Source organism: Phascolarctos cinereus, unplaced genomic scaffold, assembly GCF_003287225.1.
Source record: "Phascolarctos cinereus isolate Bilbo 61053 unplaced genomic scaffold, phaCin_HiC Scaffold_726;HRSCAF=1367, whole genome shotgun sequence".
Classification (NCBI taxonomy): Eukaryota; Metazoa; Chordata; class Mammalia; order Diprotodontia; family Phascolarctidae; genus Phascolarctos; species Phascolarctos cinereus.
This window is the reverse complement of record NW_027556098.1, coordinates 61,744,847-61,765,878: the sequence shown is the minus strand read 5'-3', so window position 1 is coordinate 61,765,878 and position 21,032 is coordinate 61,744,847. Positions and strand designations below refer to the sequence as shown.

The following is a 21,032-nucleotide window of genomic DNA, read 5'->3' as shown; positions in this document are numbered from 1 at the left end:
ACTCGCCTGTGGTTTGCTAGCTCCGGCGAAGGGGAAAGCCCCGGGACTACAGACTCCAACAGTCAGGAAGCTGCAGCGCCGTCCTCCCCTTGTCTCTAGCCCGCAGCTAGCAGTTTCAGTGGAGTCTGGAACTGGGGAGGGGGAAAGCGGGAGCCCAATATTGCGCTGCATTAGTGACATCAGCTAGCAAGCAGTTACTGACGTTCAAGCCAAGGTTCATTGACACTCAGCATTAGGGAGTTAACTAGTTATAGGCCCGTAGTATGCTTTCTGGGAGCAAGGGGAACTACCCTGTGCTCCTTACAATTCAGTTCTCACATAGCCTTCGTAGGTGGCTAAACTATTGTATCTTTAGAGAAGTGGAAACTTATTTTGTGCTGAGAAACCAGAATTACTTAATAATGTTTTCTACCGTTGTTCCCATAGTTTTTGCTTACTTCAAGAGTTCTGAGTGAGGCTTTTTGGCTGGAGGTGGACGGGGATGGAGCAGAGGGGGAATATAACTGCCCACAAACTGGAGGACTTCCCTCCCTCTTCCAGGTACCCACCTCACTTTTTCTTTTTAAGTGTAATTTCTAGGTTGAGACTGGTGAAGGCCTATGCGAAGGAGAGCATACTGTGTGTGAGTGTGCTTAAAAGGTGGGAAGGAGTATTCTCATGCAGACTGGTAGTGGCACCTGGCATTCTTTCCGATTGACTTTGGACTTTTGCAGGTTTGGAAATGGGTAGAAAGGGCCTTAATCCCAACCATTTGGTGAAACTGAAGGTTAGCAGATGGAGAAAACGGAGGGTCTGGACAGTAGTGATCAGTTTCTAACCACTAGTCCATTCGGTGATAGTGGTCTGAAAAGGGCAAGGGTGGAAAGCTCTTTTTGAATGCATTTCTTGATACTTCTCCAGGGTACCTTGCCCCCTAAAAAAAATTAGAGAATTTGGCTTTGTTGGGAAATATCTGTTGTGTTCAAACTAAACGTATCAGTACATTCAAGATACATATTTTAAGTTCTAGAAGACCCACAATGACAGTTTAATCTAAGTCAAAATAAATGATCAAGTGTAGCTGTCAGATTCTTGAAATTAAAAACTTTTAAATCGTGATTTTCTCATGTTTTCTTACTCTCCTATTCAAAGGAAAGTCTGAGTTAGTGTTTGTATAGTAAAAAGAAATTCCTCTTTTCCAATTAAAAAAGTTTCTTATTTGGAGGCTGTGAATCAGATCTGGTTCTTTTGGTCTTGGTTCTGCCCCTATCATAGTAATGTTGCACAAACTACCTAATCTTTTCAGGCCTCAGTATCCTCATCTGTAAAATGAGGGGGTTGGACTAGGCCCCTTCTAACGCTAAGGTCCAACTTTGTGCTTTAGCCACTCACTTTATTATTCTAATAACTTTTAGTTTAATCTTAAGACACAAAATGCTGTTTGTTTTGGAGGAGGGGAGGGCAACTTTGGGCCAGAGTGAAGGTAATTGCTGCTCAACTCCAAAGAGGCCGCAAAAAAAAAAAAAATTAAAATCTCTGTATTTCGACGTTGGGTGGCCTTTTTTTTTTCTAGTAAAAAGTCAGGACTTCTGTGGTCCGGCCATGGTGCTATCCAACTGAACAACGCTACATTTTATGGAAATGTGTTGGTCAAGTGTGCTCTCTGTAGATCTTTATCGGTACTGAACACTGGAGCCCTCTCTGTCTAAAGACAAAGACCAAAGACGCAGGCTGCTTCCGAGGGCTGCCTGCTCCCCTCGCGGTCTTTCAGACCGAATAGTTCTCTTTCAAATCTAAACCGGCGGTTGCCAACCTTCAGATTGATTTCTCTTGCCCTTCACATTCAGAATAAAAACACTGCCCCACAGTAGTTAGTCATAGTTCCAGTTTTCGGGCATTATCAGAGGAGTTCAAATTCCTCCTTTTCAACTCGGTGTGACGTGCTAGAGAGAGCTCGGAGGGAACGATCTGAAACACATTGTCTAGTCACCGGCTCCAAGGCCCCTCAGGCACGTGCAAAGTGCGGAGGGGGGGAGAGAAGAGGGACGTAAAATAATCTATTATCGTTCCCTCTGAAGTAAAAGCAAACAGGAGCAGATAAGATGAACCCGAGAATACTGTAGTCGTAAAGGGGGTTGGCTACAAGAGGGAACGCAAACCGAAAATTAAAAGCTGCGATTTTTAAAAGCGTCTATTCGGCTCCATTGAATTTAAAGGTCCCAGAGGTGAGAGCGCGAAGGAGGAAGAACAGTATCGGTACAGAGACAAAGTAAGTCAGGATGATCCCTCCAATAAGTAGCCCAGTGTTTTCCATCTTTAGTTGTATGTAAACACTAGTTACACGTTGGTACCAGTCTGAAACCCGATGTTTTTGATTTACTGATAAACAAAGCCTCCTTACAGTAATCGTAACTGAACTATCGTCTCTGCCTGATGTAAATATTAAGAATGTTGATCGTGTTTGAAACACACTTGGGATAAACATGGATTTGGGTGGACGAAGTTAATGCAACGATTTGAACAGATCCCTCTCATCCTATTGAGAATTCACCTTTCTTAGTCACCAACATGCCTCTCTGGCAAAGGCAAACCTCACTGCTTCTCTTTCCCCACCCCTCCCCCTGTGGTTAATTTGAAAGGCGCCCGAGTTCGTGCACTAGACATGGGGTTGGGCGCATTTACGATAGTGGGGTGTTTGATTGGAGCTACACCGTCATTTTTTCCATTGGTCAGGGTCGGACAGGAAAATTGGCTTCGGATCACCCTTGGCAGCAAGCCCTCCCTCATGGAGTTCTGCACGGATCGCTAGGTTTCCACCGACAAACTGAACACGGAGGCAACGGGGGCAGATGGAAATCGAGTCTTGGCTTTATGAGCGCCTTGAAGCGCTCTCCGATTCAAAAGCTCATTAAAAACTGAGGGCTGGATTTCTATGGCGCTGGGCCTCGGCTGTAATCCCTGAATTGGCTTATATGCGTTACTCCCCCAGGGTAAGCAAACGTGCTCGCATAATTTAGCCCTTAAGACAGCAGCTGTGTAGTATTTTTTTTTAAATCCCCGCAACTTTCCAAACAGAAAGTATATCCAGAAAAAAGATGAGGGGAGAAAAAAGACCCACCCCTATTCTATGCACGTACAAACAAGGCATCTAATCAGTGTCACTGTCGTAATAAGCTTCCGCAGCGGGCGACAATCCCCCTTCCCCCTCCTCCCTCCCCTCCGCCCCAGTTTCCCGCATGAACCTGATCGGAGAGCGAAGTGTGTTGTGGATGCAAATGGCGTCTCGCTTCACCCCTAGCCAGACTCCACACAGAGCTACCGCGGCTGCCGCTGCTGCCAAACGCAGATTTGCAGCCGCAACGTGACACGCGCCGCCGCCCGTGAGAAACGAAAGTGCATGTGGTCTCGGCCCCCTCCCCTCTTCCCTCCTCCCAGCTTCGCCAAGGAAGGAAATTGCAAGAGGTTTTCCCCTCTCTCCCTTCCCCCCCAATCGCTCTCCCAGCCTCGCCTAAAGGACAGTGTTTCTCGCCCCCGTATTCATCCGGAAGAGACTTGTGTGTTCAGAGCCCTACTCTGGGGAAAGAAAAGTTTGAGTGGTTGGTTATTGCCCCAGACCCCCAAACTGCGAAGCAAAATAATGTATGTGTGTACATTTCTGTCTGGGACATGTTCGCCTGGCCCCCCCCCCGAAGCCCCCCGACTTGGGAGAAGCAAAGGTTTCTCTCTTCTTTCCTCTCCTATCCTATTCATAGGCTGGTGGGCTCCAAATGCTGGAGAGTTCAAGCGGTTATTGGGAAAATCCCCCCCCCCCGCCTTCTTCCCCAAGCTTTTAAGTGGGAGAAGAGAAGCATAACACTCGTTCCTCATCCGAGGTTTGTAAGGAGATTGACAAGGTGGGCACGGAGGTTATCAAACCTCGAAAGAGAAAGCGTTGAGTGTTCATCCTAGCTTTACATATCAACTGCAACTTCCCCTCCCTTCACAAAGACGTCCCGCACGAAAGCAAAAATCCCACAACACTGGATTGTGAGTCTCGGCAGATCCCAGCTCCCCTGTGCCGAGAAGCAGCAGACGGTTTTCCCGTATTCCCTCTTTCTCTCCGCGGCCCCTCCCGCCTAGACTCCCACACCAGCCAGAGGGAGGAGGAATTGCTGGCATTCTCGCTCGCTAGATCATTCGCGGAGGCGGTAGCGAGCCCGAGCCTGAAGCCTAGTGTTCTTTGCACACGGCGGCGGCTGCATCTGGGAGGAGTATGCTTTCTGTGTCTGTTGTCACCCCTACGACAGGGGGAAAAGAGCTTCTTTGCGGGCTGCAGCGAGTGTTATCTGTACCTTCCCTAAAGGAAGGACTGGAGGCTGGCAGCCACGACCCTACCCGCTGGCCGGGAAACAGTCGCTGCAACTGGGGACTCTTCAACCTCCCCTGTGGCAGCCCAGAGCCCAGCGAAGCAGCTGGAGCGCGGCGGGGAGCGCGGCCGCCCGCGGGGAGGGGTGTGCATCCTTCACTGCGTATAATGGGGCGCCCCAGGACAAGCAAGGAGGGATTGGGGAATTTAGTATTTAGAGATTTAAAAGCAGGAAGGAGAGGTGGGGGTGAGGAAGGGAACGAACATCCGTTAGCCATCCCAACGTTTAGGGTCGCCCTCCCAGTCTGCCCCCTCCCCCCAGCCTGTATAGCTTCATCTCTTCCCTCCAACCCCGCCCTATCCAACCCTCCTCCTCCCAGTCCCAGGCACTGAGGAGAGCAGGGTGAGAAAACCTATCTTATCCTCTCTGCCCGCTAATCTCGTAGGCACCTGAGGGCGCTTAGAAAAACATTTCCTTTTTACAAGAGGTCCTCTAGAGAATGAGAGGAGACCCTGAGCGCTTCAGTTCCCAAGCCTCAACCTCCCCCAGCCCTCATTTCCACGCCTCCTTTCTTCCCTCAAGCAACTCGGGGCGGGGTCGGTGGCTTCCACCAAACACCCAGTCTACTCCAGATCTGGGCTCCGCTACCAAAAGGAGCCGGGCCAGTTAATTTCTAGTCCCGAGCCTGGGCTGTAGCCAACCGCAGCCGCACAGTCTGCAGCCGCTGCTGCACGTGACCCGCCCCCACCTAAGCTTCCGCCCGAGCCGCCTGTTTCCGAGCACAAACAAGTCCTGCGGAGACCCAGGGTCTTCTCTGGCCCAGGCGTCCTCTCCTTTTCCCTTCTTCCCTTCCCGAGCAAAGAATGGAAGCGAACAGCGCTGACCCGCGGCCAAACCGGCTCCTGCTTTCGTGGGCTCCATCATTCAACTCAAGCGAAGCACAGCTGAAATAGAGTTTCCCTTTGTGCTTGGGCTCCGAATATTTTTATTTGGGGAGGTAGGGTAAGAGTGGTGGGAGAGGGCACGGTGGTAACTCAGCCACATTCAGTAGTTTCCTGAAGACAACGGCTGGGCAGTATGCACACACACCGAGGCAGCCACCTACAAAGAAGGCTCACCCATAAATATTTTCCATTTCTTTGGGCTGACCTGATTTTTAGAGTAAAAGGAAATTATCCCTGGCGCTAAACAGGATTGAGCCATTTTCGTATAGTAAGCCAGCCTGGCAAATAAAACACATAGGATTGCAGCCACAGTACCGGGTAGAGTTTGGGTGGGGTGGGGTGGGCACTACAGAAATTACAAGCCACTTAGTAAATGCTGACTATCGTTGGTGGCAGCAAAAAACTGGTGGCAGATGGTGGCCTTTAATGCATTATGTTGGTTACCTACTCCCTAAATGAGGATTCCCCCTTAACAAACCTCCCAGTTAATTTTTAAAGGCCTCAGTGGGACCAGAAATCTGTTATTTTAGAAATGCCTTACTTTCCACCCCTTCCCCTAAAAACAACTTAAGCCAGCACAGTTTGAACGTGCTGGAGCATATACAGTGGATTCCACTCGGCCTTAGCCACATTTCATCTCTATGTTTTTAACTGGTGATTAAGACTGTGCTAGAGATCTCTCTTCAGGGTTAGGTAAAATATATGTGCTTTTAAAAGTGTTATCAAAAACGGCTACTCATTAAAAGGGCTTGCATCTCTCCCAGCCTAACACACTTAACCATCTCTCTCTAAACAGGTCAGCTGGTTGTGTGGGGGTAAAGGCTGAACGGTTTGTTTTTTTTAATGCAGACTGAAATGGCATAGGATCATGTAGTCCAACCCCCTCATTGTACAGATGAAGAAACTGAGTTCCGAAGAATGAGTGACTTTTCCAAGGTTTCACAGAGAGTAAGAAGCAAAGCGAGGATCTTAATCCAGGCCCTCTAACTTTAATTTCAGTGTTGTTTCTACTCTTCTATGCTGCCTGTAGGAAGCCCTTTAAGCAGTGGTTTTGAATCTGTTAGCATCCTCAATCTGTCAGCAGCAGGTCCTTTGACTGAAGGGCAGGAGCTTCCCCCATTTAAGGAGGGTACCCAAGGGCAGTGATTACTTCATTTTCCACCCAGCTGCACCACATTAGACTGCTCCATCACTTACCCTGGATCAGTACCACTCCCCTCCTCCCAGCTTTTCATCTTCCTATTTGTTACCCTCAGAGATTGATTGTAAGCTCCTTGAGGTCAAGGACAGTTTTTCTTTTTCTTATTTCTTTGGCACAGTGTCTGGCACATGAGTAAGTGCTTAATGTATGTTTACTGACTGAGCTGAGCTGTCACTGTATCAAATGTATATATATATATATATGTATATACACACACATATATGTGTATGTATGTGGGAGGGCACTGAGCTCATAGATTTTTTTTTTGAGGCAATCTGGGTTAAATGACATACTTAGGGTCACACAGTTAGTAAATGTCTGTGGCCAGATTTGTACTTGGGTCCTCCTGACTCCAAAGCCTGTGCTCTATCCACTTGGCCACCTACCTAGCTGTCCCATGATCATATAGTCTTGATATCATGTTTAGATGAAGTAACTAAACAGTCTTAGATCTGTTTATGTAGCCTGATTCTTCTTAGTGCCTTCACTCTGTTGATTATCTCCAATTTATCACACATACACATAGTGTGTGTATATATATATGTGTACACATATATACATAGTTTGTACATAGTTATTTGAGAGTTGTCTTTAATGACTGTGGGCTTCTTGAGAGCAGGATCTGTTCTTTGCCTTTCTTTGTATTCTCAGCACTTGGCACAGCACCAGGCACATATTAGGCATTTAATATATTCTTGTTGACTTGACTGAAGCGACTTGCCTAAAGTCACACACATGGTCTGTGCAAAGTTGACATTCAAAATTAGTTTCTCTAAGACCCAACACTCTTTCCACTGCAACATCAATCTCTCTCTCTCTCTGTCTCTCTCTCCCTCTCCTTCCCCCCACTCCCTGTCTCTGTCTCTTACAGATGTGATTTTTTTCGCAGTTTTTTTTGGCTTTTACTTTACCCAACAAAAGGATTGTTACCTTATTTCTATTGTTTTTTTTGAATAATTTAAGCAGTTATTTCTTGTGTGTCACCACTTAGTGCAGATTGCTGCTTAAATTAGAGGTACATTTTAGGACTAAACCTGAACAAATTTTTTTCCCTTTAATTTGTGCTCATAAAGAGAATGTTTGATGTTGGCTAGCTTGAAAAGTTTCTGGCATGCCACTCTCCACCCCCACCCTCCAGCAGTTGTTGTCAAATAATCCTATAAATTTATTGATCTGATATTGAAAACTTTTCCCGTGTGACCTTTGTGGGTAGCTTATTGTAGCATGAGATGAAAATTGCAGGTTACTTCAGTAGGAGATGATTGTCTTCGTAAAGGAAAGGAATTGTTTTTTGTGAACCTTAGAGGTGACCTTTATGTTGGGTTGAATTATTATGATTTTTAAAAAGTAATTCAATTCAACGTGACTTTATTAGGCACTAATTATACTGTGTGCCAGGCACTGTACTAAATAATGGGGATACTATCTATTTTATACATCCTTGACAGAATGCCAGTGGAATGTAGGCTCCTTGAGGGCAACAGCCAGCACACTATCTGGAATATGCTAGCTACTTAATAAATGCTTGGTGAATGATTGACTGTTTTAACTTTGGTTTGGAAAGGAAGCCTCATGACTGCCTAAAAATAAAGCAAGAAGGGAAGATATGAATGAGTGACATCTCATTCATTTGGTTTGAAACTGTTCTGAAGTGCCATTCCCTCTTTTTAAAATGCTTTCTTGATTTTTAAAAAAAAGTCATTGTTTCTTCCCATAGACTACCCTTTCCCCCACCCCCTCCACATACAGAACCCCTTCTTGAAACAGATCAGTACTTGGCTGTGTCTGAAGATGTATGCTACATTCTGCATCTGCAGTCAACCGCCTCTTTTGAAAGATTTGAGGAAGGCATGCTACAGTCAGTCCCCTTTGGTCCAAGATTGATTGCTTCATTAATGAGAGCCCTGAAGTCTGTCATAGTTGTTTTCCTTTATGTTATTTTGGTCATTGAGTAAATTGTTCTATTAGTTCTGACTTTGATCTAAGGTGTTCTCTTCAGGAGACATGAGGGAGGCATGTGTGCTTGTATTGGACCTCCTAGCCCAGAGATCATAGACCAAGGTAGACTTGTGGAATTGTAGTGAGATAGAACAATTTAGGAAGTTTTAATCCTTCTTATTCTGGGATAAGGTACTTTTATTCATACTTCTAATTATCTTACTTTAATATATTATTTTTTAATTTTGTTATTGGTTTTAGCCTCATAAAATTACCCTAGAAATGTGCTTCAGTGATCTGAAGTGTCTGTTGGCAAGAGTAGAAAAATAAAGAGTGAGCAGATTGCAGAATCACACTGACAAATGGCACTATTGGAGAGGATGGGAAGAAGGTATCTCTGGATCCAAGGTACCAAGCAGGCTCATGAACCAAGGTAGGAAATATAGTTTAGCAGAAAGAATGGTAGATTTAGATGGAAACAAACTGAATTCAAATCCTGGCTCTGCCTTTTTTATTTACTTGTGCTAACAGTTCACGTCTCTGGGATTGTTTCCTCATCTGTAAAATTCAAGGGTTGGACTAAGAGATTCTTAAGGTCCCTTCCAATCCTTGATTTTGTGTAGTAAGCTCTGTGTGGGGGGGTGGGGGGTGAGGGGGGTATGAGTGTATGAGAGAGAGAACTCATTCAATCCCAATGACCTCCATTACATTTATTTTTTTTTAAGGATCATTAGTATTGTTTTTTAAAAATAATTAATTTTTTATTTTTAGTTTTCAACATTCACTTCCATAAGATTTTGAGTTTTAAATTTTCTCCCCCACTCTTTCTCCTCCCCTGCCCCCACCAAGACTGCACGCAATCTGATATGGGCTCTACTTCTACATTCATATGAAGCATATTTTCCCATTAGTCATGATGAAAAGAACAATTACAACTAATGGGAGGAACCACGAGAATGAAGCAGTAAAACAAAACAACAAAGGAAAAGGAGAGCAAATAGCATGCTTCCATCTGCATTCAGACTCCATAGTTCTTTCTCTGGATGTGGATAGCATTTTCCATCATAAGTCTTTTGGAGTTGTCTTAGATCCTTGCATTGCTGAGAAGAGCCAAATCTGTCAAAGTCAGTCGTCAAATAATGTGGCTGTTACTGTCTACAATGTTCTCCTGGTTCTACTCACTTCACTCAGCATCAGTCCATACAAGCCTTTCCAGATTTTTTTGAAGTCTGCCTGCTCATCATTTCTTATAGCACAATGGTATTCCCTTACATTCATATACCATACTTGTTCAGCCATTCCCCAATTGATGGGCATACCCTCAATATCCAATTCTTTGCTACTACAATAGAGCTGCTATAAATATTTTTATACATGTGGATCTTTTTCCCATTTTTATGATCATTTTGGGATACAGACCTAGAAGTGGTATTGCTGGGTCAAAGGGTATGCACAATTTTATAGCCCTTTGGGCATAGTTCCAAATTGCTTTCCAGGATGGTTGCATTAATTCACAACTCTACCAACAATGTATTAGTGTTCCAATTTTCCCACACTGTCTCCAGTATTTATCATTGTCTTATTTTGTTATGTTAGCCAATCTGATAAGTGTGTTGTGGTACCTCAGAGTCGTTTTGATTTTTATTTCTCTAATCAATAGTGATTTAGAACATTTTTTTATGTGACTAGTGATAGCTTTAATTTTTTTCCTCTGAAAACTGCCTGTTCAAATCCTTTGACCATTTATCAATTGGGGAATGATTTGTATTCTTATAAATTTGGCTCAGTTCTCTATATATTTTAGAAATGAGGCCTTTATCAGAGACACTGGTTGTAAAAATTATTTCCCAGTTTTCTGCTTCCCTCCTAATCTTGGATGCATTGGCTTTGTTTGTGCAAAAATTTTTCAATTTCATGTAAATCAAAATTATCCATTTTGCATTTCATGATGGTTTGTGTCTCTTGTTTGGTCATAAATTCTTCCCTTCTCCATCTGAAAGGTAAACTATTCCTTGCTCTCCTAGTTTGCTGATAGTATCAGTCTTTATATCTAAATCCTGTACCCATTTTGATTTTATCTTGGTATAGCATGTAAGATGTTGGTTTATGTCCAGTTTCTGCCATACTATTTTCCAGTTTTCCCAGCAGTTTTTGTTAAATAGTGATTTCTTATCCCAGAAGCTGGAGTCTTTGGATTTATCAAATAGTAGATTAGCATAGTCATTGACTGTTATGTCTTGCAGTAGGTTAGGTAACCTATTCCACTGATCCACCACTCTATTTCTTAGCCAGTACCAAGTAGTTTTGATGATTGCTGTTTTATAATACAATTTACGGTCTGGTACCGCTAGGCCACCTTGCCTTGCATTTCTTTTCATTAGTTCCCTTGATGTTCTGGACCTTTTGTTCTTCCAGGTGAATTTTGTTATTGTTTTTTCCAGCTATATAAAACAATTTTTTGGTAGTTTGATTGGTTCTCCATTACATTTCTGATGAGTTCAGGAGGACCAAGCACTTCACTTGGGGAGTTCATTGAACATAGAAAGTTTAGAGAGGTTGGAAAGGAGAAAGCCATGGACCTAAAGGTAAGGTCCTCCAAGATAGATCTGAGATGGGATTGCAATAGAATTTCCTAGGAAGCTGATGTGATTCAGCAAGACTTGAGCCCCAAAGTTGGGTCCCTTACCTTTATCATGTTTATAAATGGAAAACAGCCTTTCAGAAAAGCACTTGTTTCCTCATGTGTGAGAGTGCGGAACCAGTAACAAAAGATGTTAGACCAGAGGTAGAGGTTCAGGATACTGCTTTGATTTATTTAATGTATACAGCTTGGGAGAAGAAGCTTATAAAAATGTTTTAAGCTGTGCTCTCTCTCTCTCTCTCTCTCTCTCTCTCTGTATTTATCTGCAAGGCTGACGAATGTCTCTGCAGGAAGTCTCAGCACGGAAACCAAGGACTACAAAGACAGAAGTCTACCCTTTTACACTGGGCTGCTGTTATTGCTTTCGGCTGCTTTGTGCTTTCCCTGGAGGGAGAGGAGAATCAGGCAGTGAGTTTTATTCCTCTTTACTCTTGCTGGCAAAGGAGGTGGTGGCATTCAGGTAGCGGCATGACTAGACCAGTATAAGTGTGCAAGTGGAGCTCTGATTAGTTTTGGAGTAGAGAAAATTCCTAGTCCTCTCAGCTCCCGAGCCAAAGGACAGAGGCTGGGGAGTAGATAGAATGACACAAAATACTATTAATATTTCTGAGATCTTTAACACATATCAGTAAAGTTTTGGATCGCCTGGGCTTGCTTCAAATTAGGAATTTAATTCAACAGGTATTTGAGTGCTGGGCACATTGAGGGGGACACAATAGAATTATATGATATGGTTTAATCCTTCAAGGAGTTTATAATGAAACACAACATGCATATAAATCATATTTTTGTTGTTGTTGTTCAGTGGTTTTCAGGCATATCCAACTCTTTGTAACCCCACTTGGGGTTTTCTTGGTGAAGATGCTGGAGTGGTTCGCCATTTCTTTCTCCATCTCATTTTACAGATAAGGAAACTGAGGCAAAGGAGGTTAAGGGGCTTGCCCAAGGTCACACAACTAGTAAGTGTCAGAGGACAAATTTGAACTCTTCCTGACTCCAGGGCCAGCATTCTATCCACTGTGCCATCTAACTCCCTATGAATCACATAAGGTTCCTCCCAGACTCAGATCCTATCATCATAAGTATATAGTTGAGTGCCAAATTTCAAATATAGTCAAGAACATACTTTAGGGGGTCAAAGAAGAGAGATAGCCATATGTATCAGAGTAATTTTGGAAGACTTTATGGCAAAGGTGGGACTTAGGTTGGGTCCTGAAATAGACAATTTAAACTGTAAGGGACCTTAGAGATCATTTGAAATGGATCTCATGGTGTTGGAGTTGGAAGAGACCTAGATCATCTAAAGTAGTTTTTGCATTTCTAGTTGAGCCAAGTAAAAAGCCCAGAAAGGTTAAATGATTTGTTCCAGCGTCACAAAGTTAATTAGTATTTCTTGACTTAGTCCTTTGCTTTCTCCACTACCATTCCATTATAGTTTACAGAATCAGAGATTTAGGACTAGAAAACCTTAGAAGGCATCTAGTCCAATGCTCTCATTTTTACAGTTAAGGAAACTGAGGCCCAGAAAAGGTCTGGACTGGTCCTGTTGTTGCTTCCTTGGGGTATTGAGTGTTGTTCTAAGATCTTAAGGGAAGCTCAGACTAGGAATCTGCAAGCCTTCAGTGCTCCCAAAATAGTCTGATACAAGGCAAAGTAAACCACCCTGGTCCGATCTCTGCAAATTCCTGACTTGGGTTTGAGTCTGTATGAGAGTAAACTGTTACTGGACTCTGCAAATAATAGCCAGCTGGACAGCTCTGTTGGCTCAGAGTGGCAGAACTGTAGGCTCTTTTGGCCATTGATTTGTGCCTTAGTTATTCCTCTGTAGACCAGACTAGAGACCCTGCTCTGGCTTAGGTTCTGAGCCACAGGGCTATTTCATTCTTTTTTTTTTTTTGGCTAGGCAATGGGGTTAAATGACTTGCTGAGGATCACACAGCTAGTAAGTATCAAGTGTCTGAGACTGGATTTGAACTCAGGTTCTCCTGTCTCCAGGGCTGGTGCTCTATCCACTGTGCCACCTAGCTGCCCCCAGGGCTATTTCTTCTGTTACTGGTTTCTGAACATCTTCCTTTCCTGGCACACACTCAAGGCCTCCCTGTCCAGGAATGACACTGCTCTGGGCAAGTTTCCTTCTCAGTCTGCCCTGGATCTGTCACCCAGAACTGGGTGGTAGGTGACAAAGCTGCCAGCTGTCTCTGTCAGAGTGCCCGCCCTGTTGACCTCATGTATTGCCTCTCCCTGAGGACTGCAGCACTTCTCAAGTGGTATGTGCCTGTCTCAGGCTATCCCCAATGTCACCAGACTTCCCTGTCTTCCTATGCCAGATTTGTCTAGACAAATGATTCACTGTGAATTTTCTTGATTTCCCCATCAAAATTTGCATCTGGTACATTTTCTGGATGTGTTTGGAGAAGACTGTGAAGTGGAGCTCGTTGCAAAGCTTCCTACCACTCTGACATCTTGGCTTCTCTTGCTGGCTGTTTTTACCATATTGTTATTGTATCAAATGTTCTCCTCATTCTACTTGCTTCACTCTGCATCAGTTAATACAAGGCTTTTCAGGTTTCTCTGAAACTGTTCCTTTAATCCCCCTCCCAGAAAAATATCCTTTATAACAAAGGCATTTTTTTTAATAAACAGAAGAAAAAATACAGAATAACAGTAAAACCAAGTAGTACATTAAAAAAAATCTGACATTATATTCAATGTTCCACACCTATGGACTTTTCCTTCTTCCCCCCTCTCCCCAAAGAGTAAAAAAGGTGTTTTCCTCACATCTGGTCTCTAAGGCCAAACTTATTCTTTGCAAGTTTATCTACGACATGCTTTCAAAAGACAACTCAAGTGCCATCTTCTACATAAGGCCTTTCCTGATCTCTGCTTCCTCCAGTTATTAGTATACTTCCCCCTTGATATGATTTGCATATACTTTTTATCTTCTCACTTGTGTGGCATCCTCTCTGAACTACCCGTACAATTCAAACTCAGAGGTTCAACTATTCCTGGTTCAAGGTACCCTTTGGTTCTATACTCTAAAAGTGATATTTCATAAGTCCCCATCACTGAGTTTACCTTTAATAGTCTTTGAATTAGCAAAATTAACTCAAAGCAGAGGCATTTATTGAAATAGCAATGTAAGAAGGGTAATGACAAAATATTTCCTCCCTAAACTTTGGGCATATTCTCCTAGAAATACACATGTCATGTAGTGTCAGAGCAGAGATTCAAACTGAGGTTTCCTGACTTCTCTGTTTAGTACTTTATCTCTAACATTGCTTCTCCACACCAGTAGGTTCATGGTTTAAGTTAAAGGGAAGATCTACATATTGTTCTATTTTCTTGTTTCCATCAGGGATGATCGGAATAAAGATTCTGGGTAGAGTTGCCCCTGGTTACCTTTGTTGTTCAGTTGTGTCCAGCTCTTCATGGCTCTGTGGACCATAGCATGCCAAAATGGTCCATGGGGTTTTCTTGGCAAAGATACTGGAGTGGTTTGCCATTTCCTTCTCCTCTCTGGTTTCTACCTATAGGTATTTCCCAGATGTCCAGTGCTATTCATTCCATCATTTATATGTACCTTTAGTTTCTTGAATGGTGGCCTGGAAATCTTCCCAGCTCCCCAGTGTTGTTGTCCGTTTGAATGGGAGAGTAGGCTGTGAATGGGAACTGGTTAAAAGTCAGTTTCACATAGTTTGTGTAGAAAGGTCAGTTTCCTAGAGAGGAATGGTTAGTTAATTTAGCAGAATTCTGCTTTAATATAATCACCCTAGTGAAAAGAGACATAATACAATGACTAAGAATGTTAAACTGAACCCTTCTCAGCATTATGAGGATCTAAGACATCTCCAGAGGCCTCAGGATGGAAAATGCTGTCCACATCCAAAGAAAGAACTATGGAAGTCGAATCGCTTTCACTTATTTTTACCTTCAGTTGAGTTTTGGTTTCATCTTTCTAATGGTTCCTCCTACTGGTTTTAATTTTTACTTACAACTTCACTAATGTGAAAATATGTTTAATGGGCATGTAAATGTAAAGCCTATGTCAGATTGTGCACCGTCTTGGGGAGGGTGGGGGGGGGAGAAAAAGGGAGAAAAAAATTTTCAACTCAAAAGCATATGGAAAAAAATAAAAATAAAAATAAATAAAAATAAAAATAAAAAAAGAGACATAATAACACAAAAATTATTTGAAGATATGATGGGCGTGTTTGGCTTGCCCGTCTAACTTGAGGTAGCAAGCAGTGGAAAGGTGAAGCGTCACTTGTGCTATAAGCAGCACAGTCTTAAAGTGGAAAATTAACTAGGCTTCATGGATTGTTACTGTTTTTTGTCTTTTGTTCTCGAAGAAGACCAATGATGTCAGGAGGGTGATGTCTTGACTTGCAAGTGAATTGGATTTAAGTGAGGCAGCCTCACTCTTTCTTCCAGGATCATCTGAGTCCAATGGCAAGACATAGATCAGGATGGCTGGAGATGACCCCTGATGCAGTGGAAGACCTTTTTAAGCTAAGGTCTTTCCCAAGTCTCAGTCTGTCTGAGGCAACACTCATTCAGTGATATGATTTAAGGCTAGGTAAGAACTGAGGCAAAAGATGGTCTAGTTTGCCTCCTCAAAAAAAAAATCAAACTGAGAGGGGAAGATCCTCAGGGTTTTCGGCCAAAACAGAAACAATTGCTATTTATGCTCACTTTGAGCCATCAAACAATCTCATAAATATATATAGGAGATGTGAAAATACACTATAATATTGAAAAATGCCTCAGAGGAAATGATGGGTGGTCTTAATAACATTAAGAGAAGGAGAAGGTCTGTAATTGGAAAGGAAGTTTCTGTGAGGGTATTCAGAATGACCAAGTTGATATTCTGGCCTTTGGATGAGAGAAAACTTTAGAAAGACTGCTGCCCAGGAATTGTTAGGGTGTTAGCAATGGCGGAAGCAGCGAGCTAGCTTCCTTAAGGAGTTCTTTGTCTCAAAACATCTTTCTCTCTCTTATTTGTTATGTATGTATGTATGCATGCATATACACAAATACATATATACGTGTATACACACATGTATATGTATATATATATTATCTAGTGTCATGACAGATAAAAGACTATCAAATGTTGTTTGTTGGGTTAATAGTTGGAGAAATGCGAAGTAAAATAGCTTTGATTTTTCACCTCACCATTTGCAAATTTGCAAAGATTATGTAATACATGAAGTACGCTTAAAATGGATTTGTCATTACTATACTAACTAGTGTGACAAACACCAATTAGACAGATGCATGCAATCAAAATTTATTAATCAGCACATGCAAACAATACAAACATCAACCCCTCCAGGAACAAACCACCAACCTGATTCCTACAGGTCCTTCCTGGTAGGCCTGACTCATACCAGAGCTGAGGACAAGGTTCCCTTTCTGTTAGGCCATGTATCTCCATCAAAGGTGGTGCTCTGGCAAATCTCAATCAATCAGCACTGCTCTTGAATGAACATGGAATGCTTAAATCTCCAAGTTCAGAGAGTGTGTGGGAGTAAGTTATGGTGGCTACTCAGGCTGAGGCCTCTGATTTTTTTTAATAGTTCTGACTAATGACATTTATAAGTTACATCTAAGTTCTGATGGGTGATCAATTATCTAAGCTTATAATGAAGTAGACTATCAATCAAAGCTTTAATTTCCTAGCATCATTAGTGAAAGTTCATCAGTTATTTACCAAACTTGGAGGACGCTAATGTCATTAGTAGTTGTTTACCAGATTGTCAGGACACACACACATTGTTGCCAAACTATACTACTCAAGACCTTTTCTTATTACAGGAAAACAACTTACATAACTACTTCTTAATCTCAAAATAGAGGCTTAAAACAAAAGAGAGTAGTTCATCCCACATTAACATGCTCTTTTCCACTACTGATTACAAAAACCAGAATTGCCAATGTTAGAAGGGCTATGGGAAGATATTCCCACTAATTGTTGTTGGAGCCTTGAACTGATTCAACTGTTCTGGATATCAATTCAGAATTATTCAAGAAAAGTTAACTAAACTCTTCATACCCTTTCACCCAGCAATCTCATACTGGTTCAGTGGCAGAAATGAAGATATGATATATACTGACATATTCATAGCAGGACATTTTTTGGTAGCAAAGAAATGGAAACTAAGTGGGTGCCCATAAATTGGGAGATAGTTGAATATTAATAGGGTAATTAATAATAATTAATTCAGACTATTCATAATGCTGAAGCTGAAGCTTAAATACTTTGCCTACATAATGAGACTGTTGCTGGGAAAGATTGAAGGCAAAAGGAAAAAGGGACAGCAGAGGGTCAGACGGATGGATAATGTCAGGGAGGCAATGAACATGAGCTTGGACAGACTTTGGGAAATAGTGGAGGGTAGAAGGCCTGGTGTGCTATTAGGGTCCACGAGGTCACAGAGTCAAACGTGACTGAACAGTTTGGATAGGGGCAGACAGTAATTGCCCAATGTCTATGTGCTTGAGCCCCTGGAGAACTCAGACTCTTCCATTTCTTAAGTGCGGTAGATGAGAAGCTACTTGAGAGGGGATGTGAGAGGATGAGAGATGATGAGAAAGATCCCTCAAGAAGGTGGGGACATTGTTGCCCCATGATGCCACTTCTTCAGACACTGCAGTAATCATGAGCATAGTGGAAGGAGGGAAAATGCCAGGATGGTAAGAAAAGGTCTGTAACCGAATGATGTGGAAGCCCCATGGAACAGATGCAGTGTGTCTGGCGCAGAGAACAAAATTTGTCACAACCTCCTTTCCTGTCCCTTGCTTTACTCTGACTCAGCATCTCCTGGGAGAATTCCAAGTTTGTATCCTCATATTATTATGTTTTTCTTGTGTGTTTGTTTCACTTTCTGTTTTGACAGTTGTTTGAAAAGAAACTGATTTCTCTAAGTCCTTGTAGCCCCTCCTGCAAGTACTGATTTGTGTACTTGATTTAATCCCTTGGGGGATGGGTGGGTATTAAATATAGCCTGAAGTGAGGCTAGGGTCAGCCAGGCACACAGAGGGGCAATCTCTAGATTCTGTTACTATTTTGCTTTGAGGCGTTCCCTACTGACTGGCCTCAGTGCCAGAAAAGTGATTTTATTCATACACATTTTTATAGCTCCACAAAGCTGAGAGAAAAACAGATTCCTTAATTGAAGAAGAGTTTGTAAATTATCTGCCTTACCTGTCTGAGTCAGTTGCTTTAAAGTACATTCTCTTCCTTTTGTTCTCCCCTTAGCTAGTTTGAAAAGTGAATCTCTGGCCAACATGACAAAACAGGAAGATGGTAAATGTTGGAGAAGATGTGGGAAAATTGGAACACTAATGCATTGTTGGTGGAGTTGTGAACTGATCCAACCATTTTGAAGAACAGTTTGGAACTATGCCCAAAAGGCTATAAAAATGTGTGTACCCTTTGAGCCAGTAATAGCACTTCTAGGGCTATATCCCAAAGAGATCAAACAAATGGGAAAAGGACCCACACGTACAAAAATATTCATAGCAGCTCTTTTTGTGGTGGCAAAGAATTGGAAATTGAGAGGATGCCCATCAATTGGGGAATGGCTGAGCAAGTTGTGGTATATGAATGTAATGGAATGCTATTGTGCTATAAGAAATGATGAACAGGCTGACTTCAGAAAAACCTGGAAAGATTTGTATGGTCTGATGCTGAGTGAAGTGAGCAGAACCAAGAGAAAGTTGTACACAATAACAGCCACCTTGTGCGATAACTAAAATTGATAAACTTAACTCTTCCCAGCAATACAAGGATCTAAGACATCTCCAGAGGCCTCATGATGGAAAATGCCATCCACATCCAAAGAAAGAACTACGAAAGTTGAATTGCTATTTTTTTCTCTTCTGTTGAGTTTTGTTTCCTTTCTGATGGTTCCTCCTATTGGTTTTAATTTTTACTTACAACACCACTAATGTGAAAATATGTTTAATAGGAATGTAAATCTATAGCCTGTATCACATTGTGCACCGTCTTGGGGAGGTTGGTGGGGAGGAAGGGGGAGAAAAATTTTAAACTCAAAAGCATATGGAAGTGATTATTGATAAATCAAAATAAATTAATAAAACTTTAAAAAAAATAGACTCAGAAAGACAAATAAATAAAAATTAAAGCATATAACACATAATTTTTTTTCCAATAACAGATTATTTGACTTCTGTGCCCTGCAGATGAAGGGCCTAGATTTTATGTCCCAATAAAAAAAGACTGCTATAAAAAAAAAAGGTGAATCTCCTTTCCAAGCTGTGGAGCCAAAGGCTTTACTTGGGGGAAACTCATGCCTGAAAAGAAGACCTGGAGGATGCCCAGTGAAGGTGGGAGCCAAAAAGAGGGCATAACTAGCTTTGCTCACCAATCTTTCATCTTCTCTTCCATGAACAATTAAACTCAATCAACATTTATTTATTGTTCAGTGGTTTCTGTCGTATCCAGTTCTTTGTGATCCCATTTGGGGTTTTCTTGGCAAAGATACTGGAGTGGTTTGCCATTTCCTTCTCCAGCTCATTTTACAGATGAATAAACTGAGGCAAACAGGGTTAAGTGACTTGCCCAGGGTCACACAGCTAGTAAGTATCTGAGGCCAGGCTTGTTTTGTTTTGTTTTGTTTTTAATGGCGAGGCAGTTGGGGTTAAGTGATTTACCCAGGGTCACACAGTTAGTGAGTATCTTGTCTAAGGTTGGATTTGAGCTCAGGTCCTCCTGACTCCAGGGTCAGTGCTTTATCCACTTTGCCATCTAGCTGCCCCGTGAGACCAGATTTAAACTCAGGCTGGAAACATTATCACAACTGCTTGAAGTGTCCTGAAATATTATTGTGCAATAAGAAGTGACAGGGGCAGCTAGGTGGTGCAGTGGATAGAGCACCAGTGGATAGAACCACCAGTCAGGAGGACCTGAGTTCAAATGCGGCCTCAGACCAAACACTTGACACTTACTAGCTGTGTGACCCTGGACAAGTCACTTAACCCCAATTGCCTAAAAAAAAAAAGTGACAGAGTTAATTCAGAGAAACAGAAAGGTTTGTATGAGCCAATGCAGAGTAAACTAAGTAGAACCTAAAGAAAAATATGCATAGTTACCACAACAGTGGAAGTGAAAAGATCACTGAAAGGAAGCCAAACTCTAAGCAAATGAAACACCAGTCATCCTCCTGGAGAACAGATAATGAATCTTCCTCTTCTTGGCAGAGGTGAGGCACTGTTAGGGCAGAATGTTGTATACATTGTCAGTTGTGGTCATTGAATAGGATACTTTTGCTCACCTTTCCTTTGTTACAATTTTTGTTTGTTTGTTTTCTTTGTGTTACAATCAGGAGTTAAATGAGGGAGAATGAGGCAGAAGGGGTGTATTTCTAGAAATGACTATGCTATAAAAACAAAGTGCACCATTAAAACATGTTTATGTAAAACGTTTATTTAAAACATTTTATTTGTGATATCTTAAAGAGCCCTGTGTCAGCTGGTAGTGAGTTAGTTTATTGTGACACGTGAGCAGCGCTTTCATCAGGGCTGCCTAAGGAGGGTGAGAAGAGAGAGCAGAGAATGTAGGTGGACCAGCCTTGCGGGATATGGGTCCATCCCCCTTTCAGAGCCAGAATACTTAGCTGGGTTTAATCAAGCGTAGAGGGAAGCCGAAAGAAGATGGCCATATTTGGCAGTAACTTCTCAGCCTACATAAGAGCCTGTTGGGACTAGTTTCCCCACAGGGGAACTGTGGAGAGGTCATCAACCTATCCAATTTAAACTAACAGGCATTTGTTAAGCAACTTCTTTGGGGGAAAAACCCTGTCCTAGGTGCTGGGGATGCAGATAAAATGAAAAGCAGATTGACCTCGGGGAGCTTATATTCTACTACATTCTTTTTTAAAAAAATTTTTTTTTCTTTTTCTTTTTAAATTTTTAAAAAATTTTTGACTACATTCTTACATACCTCCTGGTGCCCAAGA

General features: G+C 42.2%; 1 protein-coding gene and 1 long non-coding RNA gene across 7 annotated transcripts in view; one reads left to right on the top strand and one right to left on the bottom strand.

Moving 5' to 3' along the window:
* BCOR (BCL6 corepressor) overlaps window positions 1-3,359 on the bottom strand; it is a 152,736-nt gene extending 149,377 nt beyond the window's left edge. The window contains exon 1 of the mRNA XM_020967109.2: window positions 3,222-3,359. The gene's annotated coding sequence lies outside the window, so the exon portion shown is untranslated. The remainder of the gene's footprint in view (window positions 1-3,221) is intronic.
* On the top strand, window positions 266-19,488 carry LOC144454471 (uncharacterized). Of its 6 annotated transcripts, XR_013482881.1 has the most exons (6): window positions 266-540; window positions 2,196-2,248; window positions 2,713-2,969; window positions 8,670-8,841; window positions 11,320-11,457; window positions 18,311-19,488. It is a non-coding gene; the product is annotated as an uncharacterized LOC144454471 (long non-coding RNA). The 6 variants fall into 6 exon arrangements; XR_013482882.1 differs by lacking the exon at window positions 2,196-2,248 and having other exon boundaries at window positions 267-540; XR_013482879.1 differs by lacking the exon at window positions 266-540 and having other exon boundaries at window positions 1,894-2,248.
* Window positions 19,489-21,032: the final 1,544 nt, after the last annotated feature.